Here is a 12,238-nt window from a genome sequence, read left to right as displayed (position 1 = left end):
GCAGGTGAAGTACAAGAGTAACAGATGCCTCCTGCAACTGCTCAACTATTTACAAACAAAATCTATTTAACCTCCTTCTTGGGAATAGTCACCATTTTTTAAAATTCAAAATACATCAAAGTGGAAAAGATGGTCCCTTTAAAAGATAGGAAGTCCATGATTAACACAATACAATGAAATAAACATGGGGAGTCTAGGTGGTATTTTGTGACTAAAGTAGATGTTGCAATATAATAAGGATATTAAGTGTTGGATCTCTTCTGGCCTTCCAAAGATGAGTTTTTGAAGAGTAGTAGTGGTAGCCAGGTACATCAGAACACTTGAAAGCTTTGGGGTAAAACATAACAATCTGGATATGTTTTCTGGCTCCAAATCTTGCTCCTGCTGCTCGCTTATTGGAAATGTTCATTTCCTTCCTTTTTATTGAGCAAGGGACTTAAATTCTTTGGGTTTCGCTTTACTCACCTGTCAAATGAGGATAATTATACCTTTCTTGGGTGATTGATGCAACGATTAAGGAGATGATGCCCCTGAAACACAATCGTATAGTAGATCCTCAATAAATGTCAGTTTTCCAGCGCAATGTATATACTTAGCACAGTCAGGTTTGATTCCCTGTTGCCTTTATTAGCCATTTCCCCACCCCACCCCCCACTTGACAGTGTACAAGTACAAATGGAAACAAAGGTAGTTTGTTCAGGAATAGTATGGAATAGGAGCAGAATTCATAATAAATTATGCTCACTGTATTTCTGGTAATGAAAAAGACAAGTGTGTAAAAAAAATTAATTACATCTTGTTATATGTCAGAAATCCAGTAGAAAGGAAAGACAGAGCTGGACACCCACTGAGTCACAATCATGGTATGGCAAGCATTTTGATAAGAGAGAATATTGTACGTCACATTGTCACCACTCTTCTGTCAGTCATTGGTGACTGTGGCCATATGAGGCCCCGAATCATGCACAGCTGCTCAGCACAGCATCCAAACCAAAGAACGTAGCAAGATCTTGTGTTTGACCCATTATTTAAAAAATTCAAAATAATATTTTCCTTTTGCAGTGGAGAAATGGGTTGAATTCTTTATTGTGCAGTTTTGGATTTTGTGTTCAAATTTTAAAGATGACACAACGTGTCATATCTTACTTATACTCTTATTTCTCAAAAATAGGTTGCTGGTAGGCTGAAAAATGTTTTTGGATATATCTGAAAAATCTTCCCTTCCACTTGCAAAATGGCCAGCCTCTCCTGTAAACCTATGGAAATAATATTTAAGGGAAAGTTCAATAGTGTTAGTTTTATGTAGCCGTCACTCCTTTAGGCCCACAATTGAGTTCAAATGACAGGTATGGGAGTTTCATCAGAAGAAATCTCTGGAAGTTTGATGAAAAACAGAAAAAAAAAACCCTGAATTAATTTACCCAGCCTAACATATGATCATAATTTGGGGGAGATGTGACTTATTGTTGGTAAAATTTTAAAAAATCCACACATTTTAACTAAGGTATACTCTCATGAAATGTACACGGTCGTGTGGTTAAATGCTTATGGGAACTTCTCAGCTTTTGCTGTTCAGTCTGCTTACAAAATATTCAAATATATTTGGCTTTTGTAACTTCGCTAATTAAACCTTCTAAAACAGATGGAATTATAGAAATCACAGGGTTTAAAATATCATTTTAATTGGTTTACGATCTATGTGACACATAGTGCCATTCATACTGTATAAAATATATACGGATGGCTCAAAAGAGGTAGTATACCAATTAATTTTTCTTTAACTCTCAATTAAATCATGTTGTCTTCCTTATTTAATCCCCTTTCCATTAGCCTAGCTCCAAGCTGGTCTGATCAACCCGAAGTGAAGATACCCGTTCTAACCCAAAACTATTGGTGAGTTCTTTTAGGATGACTGATGGGGGGAGAATCTGAATTTACCTTCTTTCAGAAGAAAATAAATGACCTTAAGAGAGACCTTTAAACATGCATATCAAAGTCCCCTGAGTGACGCACAGATTAACCTCTCTTATTTTAATGTGATCGCCTCATGTATGCAGGCAACCATATTCCTCTGATTTTCTGGAAGTCTTGATTTCAAATATCCTATTTTACTGTCTCACTAAGAATGCTTGCATTTATCAGACCACATGTTCAGATTTTTGACTTGAGAAGTAATAATCGTTGTAACATAGATTTTTGGAAGATTTCTATAGGCTGCTTTATGCGTGTCTATGTGCCTTAAGATCAAGAATCTGGTGGAATAAAGCTCATTCTGACCCACAAAGATTCTAATTTTGAGGCCCACAAGGAAGGTCTCAATTAAATAAAGCTGCTGTACCCAGCAAAATAACATGCAGTTTTGAAAAATACCATACTACAATTTTTTGGCTACTGTTGGCTAACAAAATTAAACTCAACTGTGTCTTTCAAATATCTCAATTTGCCATTTAGATGTGATTTTAAACACACTATTCCCCCTGGTTGCCATGGTTACAGGTTTGGGCCCTCATGGGTGACAGAAAAGTATCACAGTACTGGTTCCTGTTTGAACACACATGTTCATGGGGTCTCGCCTTGCAGCAGGAGGACAGAGGAGGCTGGAATCGCGGCACTCCCACAGCAAGGTAAACCCATGTATCAAATAACACTCAGAGCTGGGGAAATCGCCCACAGCAGGGACAGATTACCTCTTATGGTCACTATGGAGAACGATTCAAATTCTGGCTTTAATGATCCCAGATAGAGCCTTCTCCTCCCCACCAATGTGACACTTTGCAGACATTTTATATATCAAGGAAATATTTAACTAAAACGTACTTCCGAGAATGCCTACAGAGCTGGCTCTAGGTGTCTTCCAACATTGCAGGGGTCAATTAAAAGATCCAATCAACTGTTTTTAAAACTTGAAAATATTAAAAAAAAAAAAGGTGGGGGGAAAAGAAAGTGGACAAAAAGTAATGTTAAATAGCATGGAGCATGACTAATGGCGCTAGCATGTTAAAATCATTGGGAAAATGTCCTTGGAAGACAAATGAATTTTCAGCAGAATAATTAACTTAATTAACAAATTTGCATGCATATTCATCAGGCTATTGAAGTCTTTCCAGCCCAGCTTGATGAGCGTTGGTGTAATAATTGTCTCATTTACATTCTGCAATCTACTACAATTTAGGGCATGCAAAAAAAGCCGACCTCTTCCCTTTGACTTTCTTTAGGACCCACACACTCCTAATAACACAGCCATCACCCACTCAGTGGCCTTAAGTTCCGGCCTTTGGAGAGAACCCCCAGAGAGAGTTGATGGTGGTTTCCCCATCCCCCTCAGCCTTCCTCTTCTTTCTTCTTTTATTTTTTTTTTTCCTTTTGGCCCAGGTTCTCTGTTTTTGCCTCTGCTTGCTCTCCTGGGTAAATCTTGGCACCAGTTCTGACTTCAAATCTCCTGGGTCGCCAGACTGCATCATGTAAAAATTGCCATTTCCCTCTATCTCTGCAGGGCAATCTTTAAAGGCAGTAAGGTGTGACGCTCCAGACTGGCAGCTTGGCAAGACGGAGCCCATGGATACCAGCACACGGGAATCTGGACCGTTCACTCTGACAGCAGTCAGCACTGGGAACAAAAGGAATGGAGGAAAAAAAGCGCAAATGTATTTTTACATATTGTAGGCATATGGCCACAAGACCAGCAGAAATACATTTAATTACCAATTGCACGCATTGAGGAGAAAAACACTGGGAAGGAAAAAAAAAAAACTGTGTACACAGCAATATTATTCTACTTTAACTTTTCACCTCCTTTTTTTTTTTTTAATTTTTTTTTTCAACGTTTATTTATTTTTGGGACAGAGAGAGACAGAGCATGAACGGGGGAGGGGCAGAGAGAGAGGGAGACACAGAACTGGAAACAGGCTCCAGGCTCCGAGCCATCAGCCCAGAGCCCGACGCGGGGCTCGAACTCACGGACCGCGAGATCGTGACCTGGCTGAAGTCGGACGCTTAACCGACTGCGCCACCCAGGCACTCCTCCTTTTTTTTTTTTTTTTTTTTTTTAATTGAAGATAAAAGGGATGTGGATTAGAATCGCAGAGGGTTATCTACTGGCGTCCCATCAAAGGTGATGTGGGTTTTTCGTGTGCATTCCTCAATACCGTAACATTATATAAGGACGTACACGTTTTCTTCTAATGATTTTGATTATAAAATAATTTCACTAAGATATTTTTTGGGGGGATGCCTGGGGGGACCTAATTTGAAATATAACAATTAGACGGTTTTACTGTTGTATTAAAAGTACACTTCTAATATGACACATTAGTCTAGGCCTTAACAAGAACAAACAATCCTTGAAAATTTATAACCCTGTTCTTTCCTATGAAATCAGAACAGTGCAACCCACACTTACTGCCTGCTTCCTGTCTGTCAGGCACTGTGCTAGCCAATGGAGGGAAGGGGATAAATAGTCCCTGTACTCAAGAAGCTCATAGTCTCAGATAGGAGACAAGTACACATATGTATAATTATAATATTAAATTATAAATATATGAAAATCATAAAATTAGAACTATAATTATAATACACATAATTAAATGTATGTAATATAATGAGATAGGTATATTGATCCAGGGGCCACAGAAGACTGACTCTTAGGTCAGCCAGGGAGGTGACTGCCTCTTGGAGGAGTTAATGACAAGAAGCTCTTGGTCCGAGCAAAGGTATGGGTGCCACGGTATTCCCCTATCCTGTTGATTCTGTCCCATCAGTCGTAAACTTAAAAAACTGTATCTGAGTCATTGTGTTAGAGCATCCTGCTCCCCTAATCTCCAGCCTCTGCGGAGAGCAGGGTTGGGCAGACACCTGCCACACCGACCTTTGGTTCATCTGGTCACTGGCAGGCTGGTGGCTATGGCTGGAGCTCAGAGCCAGGTCCAGTGAGAGTCTGTGTGCAGCAGGCCACAGGGCTGCTCTGAGAAGCACTGGAGAGTGACAACGATAGCAGTAGCAGTGACAGCAGCCCCAGTATTGGGGTGGAGTTGGGGGGACTTGGCCGCATGACCCAGTCGGTGGCCATGGACTCTAGTTAGGAAGAGAAATCCCAAGGATAAGGGCGGACAAATATGCCCCAACAAACTCGTGGCCAGGCATTGGGTTTCCCGGCCCTGATAGATGATACCTTGCAGCTGTGCCCAGCAGGTTGCCACTTCTGAGAATTGTGTGGATCTCTTTTTTCTCTGGTCTCTGAAGGGCTTATTGGAAAGATGGATACAGAGATGGCTCCACCCCTGGGGATGGTGTGCTTGCAATAATCATCAGAAGCTAGTCCCACCTTCACTGGAGTAGTTTGTCAGCCTTGGAGAGGCGAACACTTAAGAAAAAGGCCAAGGTCACCACAGGGCTCAAATGGATCCAATTTCTTGCACACGAGTTATTAGTAAGCTCAAGTGACATTAAGTGGCAGAGTCTAGATTTTTCAAAAGCCAAACCCTATGTTTCTTTGTTTTGAGAGAGAGAGAATGCATGTGCATGCACAAGTGGGGGAGGGCAAAGAGTAGGACAAAGGATCCCAAGAGAGCTTGAACTCACCAACAGTGAGATCATGACTTGAGCCAAAGTCGGACACTTAACTGACTGAGCCACCCAGGCGCTCCCAAACTCTATGCTCCTAATCACTTTGTCCACTGTCTATATTGAAATTATTATTTAAGAGGCCAAATGTTGGTCGCAAACACGTAGGGTCCCAGACTGCAGATTTGGTGGCTTTATTGGCCATGTGGGGGTTGGGGCTTCAGCTCTTCATCCAGTAGAAAAAAAACTAATTCAAACAATTAGGTAGTAGAAGGGGCTAGGTATTCTACGTGCACAATACAGATTTTGTCTGTCGTGTAATAACATATTTCAAATAATGTTCCCATTGCCTAAATCAGTCCACACTAGTGTTTTGTTTTGTTTTTAATTTGGTTGAAACATGCAAGTTTGGCTCATTTCATGAGCCTTAAAGTTATCAGGTTCTATAGACACTACATAGGTGACTTTTAAAAATTTTCAGAGTAAAAGTAAGAATGATACTATAACAAATCTAGAACAATGCCTTGGTAAATTACACATCTACTTTTAAATTCATGAAATTCGTGCCACCAAATATATGTATATTTATATTCTGTCTCCCAGAAACATATGGAATGTCTTAAAGGAAAAGTAATTCTTTAAAATTAAGATTCAAGGAGATTTTTTTTTTTTAAAAATGAAGTTAAATTTGTATGAAATTGGCTTCTGGGCTTCCTAGAAGCCAAAGCAAAAAGAGAAATATGGAAAATTGCATAAATTTTCATTATCAGAAAGAAGGAAACGTATTAGTTCCTCAGGAAGAAAAAGCATTCACTAAGACACAAGTTCTAAAAGTAATTTAACATAGACTTCACATTTGAAGGAAAGAAGCAACAGTTTGAGGTCTTTGTAATGAGATGGATTGTAGTACAATTCAAGAACTATAATGAAATACTCTCTTTAAAACTAGAATGAAGGAACAGTTCCTACCAAGGCACTGATGCACAGATCTTGGTCCACAAGCAGCACTATTTGGTTATGTATTCACAAGGCAAACATTTGTTTATTACCTGATCCATGCCATTCGTGTTTCTAGGGCTGGAATTGAGTGATAAAAAAGTAAAAAAATTCCATGTTCACGGTCCAAATTAAAATGATTCCAGCACATTAATATAAAATTTTATAGTTTAAATTGTTACAATGATGTGTGATGAATGAATTATGGGTTAATCAACTTACATGATGCTTTATGATTTACAAAATGTTTTCATACATCATTACAACCCAAGTATCCTTATGGAAGCATTGGGACATGCCAGGTATAAGCTAACATTCGGATTTGGCCTGATGTTCCTGATCATAGAGTCTTGATATATCATGAAAGTAATGTTTGTGGTTATATTTTTCCGTTAGAAAGGATATGCTTGAGAGCCCATTGCAGAACTTAGCAAGAAAATCAGCTAGTTAATGCCACAAGAGACCGTAACATACCTTGATGTGTTTAAGGGTTGAACATTACACTTAGTGACACTTGGTTTAATGAAAATCTTAATTTTTTCACATCCCATGAAATGTTGCAGGACTTTTGGCAAAATGTGAGACCCTTGTGGTAGGCACAGCAAGGAGCTATGAATAACTGTTAGATGATAACCACTCGTCCCTATCTCAAGGAATGATGGCTAGTCATATGGTCCACTCAGGCTCTCGAGCCCTTTATTCTCCTTCCTCAGCATGCCTATTGTGCACAATGGGTGAAGAATTCTGCTTCTTTTCCAGTTAATTAACCCACATGCTAATGATACTGTTCCGTCCTTGGTTAATTCAGAGCAACCTCCAGCTGTCTGCCTCCTGTCTGTTCAGAAGCTTTTGGTGATGAAGGTAGAGGCCATGAGGAGGAAACTGCTGCATATATTCACCAGCACTGGCCGACGATATGCAGGTAGGGTGATCATCTCATCCCGGTTTGCCCAGAACTTTTTTGGTTTTAGCACTGGACGTCCCAAGTCCTTGTAACCCCATAAGTCCCATGCAAATAGGACCAGGATTGGTCACTCCCAGTTCCGGAAACCAACTGTGTAATTAGCAAGTAACAAATGAACATCTCCATCACTGAGTAGGATACAAGGGGGTAGGTAACATTTGGTGTCTTGGTCTGGACTCCCCTGGAAGAAGGCCCTGGAGTCAAAGATTCCAAGTTCAAGTAGTTTATTGGGAGGTGCTCCTAGGAAATAGTGGTAGGAGACTGGAGAAATGAGCAGGAAAGCAAGTTGCCACTGCCACTAATCTTACTAGATTAAACTGGGAGATGTAGAATACGTACGGCAAGAAGGGTTGGGATAAACACAGTCATTAGTTGAAGTCTGTTCCTAGTAGCGCAGGACGAGGTTGCTAATTTGGTCCGCTGAGCCTGTGGGCAGAGTGGACCTCAGCAGTCAGAGAAAGCCCTCTGGCAAAGAGATGCAGGTAAGAGGGAGCTGCATCATTATACACTAAAATGACAAGGACCAAAGGTCTATGGGGAAGCCACTGACAGTGGGTATACGTTGCTCTCCAGGTCAATGCATCCACAGCATTGACCAGCTGACTCTTCCCTGTGTGGACCCAGGCTCAGAGATGGAGGCTTGTTTGGTAATGGGAGAAAAGGGATGTGCTGGACATGGGCGAAATTAAGAGTGTGGGTGCACATGCAAAAGGCAGATGCCTCTGAATAATGAAACATGTTCTATTTGTTAGTAATTATCATATGGCCAAACTATGGATATATTGGATTAGTTGGAATCTTACATGTAGGTTTCGATAATGTCATTTCAGACCTTCATTGATTTTTAGGGATGAGACTTCTGAACACCCCTTAGAGTTTTATTGCATGGCTTACCAGGTCTCATTATTATAAAGATTTTAATTGTTTCTTTTTACTTACATCTTTCCCTTAGCCATTAAAAACTATTTTAGTATTTCTATCTTTGAGCTGGACAAAGTTTATCCCTCAGGTCTTCCTTAGAAACACCTAGAACAGGACCTTTTTCTGAAGTTTGTAATGTGTTCAGAGAGGAATGCAACGGCAAGCTCTTTATCCAGGAATCTTGGACAGGTGCCTGGGTTCGTGACCTAGCCACATTAGCCATCCAGGCTGATCATTAGTCACCCAGGTGACCTGACAAATACCCCTGCCAAATGGAGATGCTTGAATCTGGTTGGAAGCTGACGATTCAATCAGCCATTGTTCAAGATTAATAAAGACAATAGGTCAGCAGAATCCATGAGTAATCAAAAACCTTCAGGCAGAGACTACAGGGAGAATCTGTTAGTAGTGGAAGCATCTTAGCAAATACAGAGTGGCCATGTGGAGCTCTGTGGCCATAATGGTGGAATGAGAAGCAATATTCATCTGCCATGGAGACAAAAAGGACACTGGGTGGCTCAACCCAGCTCGTGTCGTAAAAGTTGATCCAGTGTCTGTGAGTATATGAGGCTGTTTTCAGTCTTCTTCAGTTCCCACACGCAGCCTTTTAAGAAACTCTGTTAAGGTAAACTGGGTACTTTCATCTACCCGAAAAAGTCCAACTAACACATCTTTTATATGCTTGAAACCGCTTCTCACCTTTCTCTGGCTTAGGCTAAATAATTTTAATTCTATTAATATTTTTTATTCTTACAAAGTTTTTTGATAAGTTTGCCTTGGCCATGCTGTTTCTTATTCTGTAGTTTTACCTTTTAGAATTGTTCTGTTTAATTTTATTTTAAAAAATGTCTTCACTTTTATTGAGGTATAATTGTCAAACAAAATTGTAAGACATTTAAAGTACATGATGTGATGATTTTATTCTGTATGCTTACAATTTTCTTTCAAGTAAACTCTAGGCCCAACATGGGGCTCGAACTCACAACCTTGAGGTCAAGAGTCACATGCACTACTGACTGAGCCAGCCAGTCTCCCCTTTATCATTTTAATAACAGTTTCATTTTACATTTAATTTAAAGCCTTATAGATTCAATTCACCCTTTTCAAGTTCTCCTACCTAGTAGGCATAGAAAAGTAGAATTGGGTCAGAAGTCATAGATTTATATGCCAGTCCTGAAATTCACTATAGCTGTGCTCAGGTTACTTAATTTTTCTGACTCTAAAATGAGGATAATATTTATTATTAACAATAACTTATCATTATTGTTATCATTATCATTACTCCACAAAAAATGATAGGTGAAACTTTTTCGCTCCAGTCATCCTTGCACCCCAAATATATATCTATAAAAGGTTAAAGTTTGTCATGTTAAAAAATACAATTTGATGAGAAAAAGAAAATAAAAGACTAAGAACCAAAAACTTGGGGCGCCTGGGTGGCTCAGTCGGTTAAGCATCTGACTTCAGCTTGTCGTTCACGAGAATTTTGTAGTAGACAAAGGGCTCCTGTCTCCTATTTCTTACACTGACTGCAAATTAAAAGCTATGAATGTAGGGTTGTGTTGAAGGTTTCTGGAAAGCTTTCTATAGAAAGCTGAGAGAAGATAGCCAAGGCGTCTATTTTTTAATAAAATGAATAAATGCAGTAATAGCACGTAAAGGAACTAGAGAAATTGCTTGCTTTATCCTCAACCCTTTTCAAAGATGAGCTGACCTCCTCTGCCTGGTTTCTGCACCAGCTCACTAACTGGCTTCCTTGGCACCAAGGTTGCCCACCTTGGGTCCTTTCTCTATCCTGCAGCCGGTGATTTCAAAAACACAACTTTCATTGTGTCACTCCTTGGCTCCAAGCTCTTTTTACAGTTCTCTCCTGAATCCTTTCAGTTTCTCAGACATGCCATGTATTTTCCCCTTTGCACATTCTTCTTTGTCCGGAATAGCCACATCTGTTGTGAACCACCATTTCCCCCGGCCCCTCCCCAGATTGCCAAGTTAGCACTCGCTGTTTAGAAGTCCATTGCTATGCCAGAAAAACTACCGTAACAACTCCAACCTCCTCACCTGAATTCGTTTCCCTTCCTCGGTGTTCTTTAGGCCCTCTACTCCACAGTATTGTTGTTTTGTGTTTACTGTCTGTATCTCCCACCCTGAGAGCTTCAGGGAGCCGTTAGCAATAGCAGAGTTTTGGCACATAGTAGGGACTTCACACATATCTGATAAATAAATGAATGAAAGATTTGGTAGGAGCTGGCTTTCTAACCAATAGTCAATGTCATGTTAATAATCAATAGACATTATTGGTTATTAACTATACATACACACACACACACACATATATATATAACTATATATAACTATAACTATATAGACTAATGAGGTCATTCAATATTGTAAAACATATCAAGATATCAGTTAAACACAATGCTATTTAAAACCCCAGTTTGGAACTTGATGCAGTTTGGAACTTGAAGTTCAGCTGGAAGATAAATGGGTAAAAGTAGCAAAGAAAAAAAGTAATAGAGAAAAGCAATTACGGAAACCAGTTTATATATATATATATATAATGTTTATTTGGGGGGGGGGAGATAAAGCATGAGCTGGAGAGGGACAGAGAGAGAGGGAGACACAGAATCCAAAGCAGGCTCTGCGCTGTCTGCACATGCTGTCAGAGCCCCATGCGGTGCTTGAACTCACAAACCTTGAGATCATGACCTGAGCCAAAGTCTGATGCTCAACCAACTGAGCCACCCAGGAGCCCCCAGTTTTTAAATATATTAAAAGCTGTATATATTAAAACCATACTATACCTTGTAAGAATAATCCAAGAGAGACTAGAATATTACAAGCCTTTTTATACCTAAAGACTTAATGTGAAATAAAGGTAGAATCACACATAAATGTAAGAATGAGTGTTGCCGCTCTAGAAATTGGTTGATGATTTCTTAGTTAAATGTAGGTTCTCATTTCATGCTGTAAACAATTTCCAGACGGAGCGAAGATTTACGTGTAAAAGAAGCAAAACCTGGGAGAACTAGGAGAAAATGTAGATATCTTGTTTGCTTTAAAATTAATAGTTGTTCTTTTTTAGAGTTTTTAGGGTTTTGGGTTACAGAGGAACTGCACAGAAAGTTCAGGGCTCTCATACACCCCCGTCGTCTTGCCCCTCACACCTGTTTATTAACGCCTCTTGCATTGGTGTGGCACATTTGTCATCTTGAGGAACCCGCACCGATACATTATTATTAACTAAATAAAGCCCATAGTTTATATTAGGGTTCCCTCTTTGTGTTGTGTAGTTATTAGGGTTTTGACCAACGGGTGACATCATGTGTCCACCAGTACAGGTAGTTCCACAAAATACCTCCTGTGCTCCACCTATTCATCCTCCTTCCCCTCCCCTGAGCCCTTAGAAATCATTAATCTTTTGGTTACTTGTATGTTTTGCCTTTTCTGGAGTGCCATACAGTGGGAATGATCCAGTATGTCACCTTTACACCCTGGCTTCTATCGCCTAGCAACGTGCATTTAAAGTTCTCCCGTGTCTTTTCATGGTTCACTTCATTTTATCACAGAATAGTATTCCATCATATGGATGTACCATAGTTTATTTACCTGCTCACTTGTGGGAGGACTAAATACATTTTAGAAAGCTTGGTAATATTCGTTAAACAAAACAAAGCATTTATTGAGAGCCTACCGTGGGCCAAGCCCTCTTCTAGAATCTTGGGGTGCATCAATGAGCAAAACATACAATAATCTTTGCTTTTGAGGAGATTACATAAAAGTGGGAGGGCACAG

The sequence above is a fragment of the Puma concolor genome, chromosome A2 (genome assembly GCF_028749965.1).
Source record: "Puma concolor isolate L17-30 chromosome A2, mPumCon1.1.hap2, whole genome shotgun sequence".
Classification (NCBI taxonomy): Eukaryota; Metazoa; Chordata; class Mammalia; order Carnivora; family Felidae; genus Puma; species Puma concolor.
The sequence above is the reverse complement of the archived record's forward strand: the minus strand, read 5'-3'. Positions refer to the sequence as shown.